This window comes from Penaeus japonicus, unplaced genomic scaffold, assembly GCF_977035675.1.
Source record: "Penaeus japonicus unplaced genomic scaffold, GWHDUDI00000001_assembly GWHDUDI00000019, whole genome shotgun sequence".
NCBI classification, from domain to species: Eukaryota; Metazoa; Arthropoda; class Malacostraca; order Decapoda; family Penaeidae; genus Penaeus; species Penaeus japonicus.
In genome coordinates, this window is record NW_028234421.1 from 5,099,673 (window position 1) to 5,102,172 (window position 2,500).

A 2,500-nucleotide genomic window follows, 5' to 3' on the forward strand; every position below is an offset into this window, starting at 1 on the left:
ACTGTTTAAATAGTTTTGCTATCTATATCACGATTCGAACTTTAGATTTCTCATTTTTATTTGTCAAAAAGAATGGTTTTATAGTAGTGTCCCCTGAAATATCAATGTAATGATTTCATATTAGTGACTAAATCAAAAGCAAATTTAAAAGCACATACAGCATTTCTATCAATTTTTTGTCTATGAATGCATATGACAGACATGCATTGTGACGGATTCGATATGATAAATTGAGAAATAATTGAGAAATATAAGAATTCTGGTGCATTTTAGGTACCGATGTGCTAGTATTCATAAAAAAAATGTCTCCTGAATTTATGTGTAGATTTTTTTTTTTTATTATTACATATAACTCAATACTGAAATCATGAGAGTTTCCTCTTGTCCAAAAATATCTTGTGAGTAGCTCTTGATAAAAGTCCCAAGAAGAAAATAAAGAAAGAAATAAAACAGATAATAGGAATAAAAGGAGGTAGCCCTAGATCTCAAATTTAAGTAAAAGCCAGTTGGAATATTGGGGTATAGAAGTGACTTAAATCTTATATAAAGTTTGCTCTGAAAATGGTGCAATTTTCGTGTGAAATGTCTCGCCAGGGATAAGCCTACGGTGTTTAAAGATCCTGAAAGTGCATCTGCTTCTCCTCAATTATCAAAAAAGCATCACAGTTTGCACCAAAGACAGTCGTCTCTTTGTATTTTTCACATTGATAAAAAGTGAGTTCATGTATGCGATTTTACATTTTTTACATATATCTGCAGTACCTCCTCCCAATCACCAAAAGTGGCGTGTATTCCATCAATTCATTTTTTCATTTTATTTTTTTTCTTTTGATGAACATGATGGAATCCTAATCAAAAAAAACTATGTGTGAAAATTCAAACCCGTTTTCGTCTTTTTCCTAAGATGTTTAATTATTATTTTCTCTCCTCCGTCTCATCCTGCCTTCTCTCATACTCTCTCCCCTCCGTCTCCCCCATCTCTTTAACTTCTCCCCTTCTCTCCCTCTCCTTCTTATTCCTCCATGTCCGCCCATCCTTTCTGTCCCCTCTCATCAATCATCTCCACTCCTCCCCTCTCTCCTCCTTCATCTCTCTCTCTCTCTCTCTCTCCTCTTTCCTCTCTCATCACTCCTCTTCCTTCTCTCCTCTTCTACCTCTCCCGTCTCTCATCATCCTCCATATCCTGTTTATCTTCTCTCTCTCTCTTCTCCTCTCTCTCCATCATACTCCCTCTTCTCCCCCCCCTCCCTCTCATCTCCCTCTCTCCTCTTTTCTCTCCTTCCCCCCACCACCCCTCCTTCTCCTCTCTCTCCTCTCCCTCCTCTTCTCTCTCTCCCTCCTCTTTCTCTCTCTCCTCGTCCCCCTCTCTCACCTCAACATCCCTTCCTCATATCTCCTCTCCCTCTCTCAGTCCAGGACCTTCATCCTTTCTTACGTACGGATCCCAACCTCTCGTCCCAACACTCTCTTCTCATCTCCCTCACATCTCTCACCCGCTCTCAGTCTCTCTCTAATCTTAAAACGCTCTTCCCTCTCTCTCGCTCACCAACTCCCCTTCCCATCTCTCCCACTCCTCTTCTCTCCTCTCTCCTCTTCTCTTCTCCTCCCATCTCTTCCCTCTCCTCTCTCTACTCTCTCATCTCTCTCGTCCCCCTTCTCTCACTCCTCTCTCTCTCATCTCTCTCTCTCTCCTCTCTTTCTCAAATCCTCTCTCTCATCTCTTTTCAATATCTCTCTATCTCCTCTCATCTCTCTCTCTACTCTCCCCGTCCTCTCTCTCTCTTCTCTCTCCTCTCTCTCTCTCTCTCTCTCTCTCTCTCTCCCCTCTTCTCTCTCACCTCTTGCGGGTCGTCTCTCTATCTCCTCCTTCTCTCCCTCTCTCCTCTCTCTCTTTCCTCTTTCTCTCTCTCTCCTCTCCCTCTCCTCTCGGTCTCTACTCTCTCTCTCGACTCTCTCGCTCCCTCTCTCTCTCTCACTCTAATTCTCCAATCTCTCTCTCTCACTCTGCACTCTTCGCTCTCCCTCTCTCTCTTTCTCTCTCCGCTCCACTTCCTTTCAATCAATTCAATCTCTGCTCTCTCTGCTCTCTTCCTCGTGTCTCAAGCTCACTCTCTCTCTCTCTCTCTCTCCCCTCTCCGTCTCTCTCTTCTCTCTCCTCTCTCTCTCTCTCTCTCTCACTCCTCTCGTCCCTCCCTCCTCTCTCTCCTCTATACCTCTTCTCTCTTCTCTCCCTCTCTCGTCTTCCGTGCTCTCCTCCTCTTCTCTCTTCTTCTTCTTCTTTTTTCTCTCTTCCTCTCTCTCTCATTTTCTCTCTCCTCTCTCTCTCTTCTCTCTCAAACTCTCTCTTCTGCTCTCTCTCCTCTCTTCTCTCTCCTCCCTCTCTCCTTCGTCATCTTTCTACTTTTTCAATCGTCTCTCATACCTCTCTCTCTTCTCCTCTTTTCTCTCGTCTCTTTCTCTCACTCTCTCTCTTCGTCACTCTCCTCTCTCCGTCTCTCTC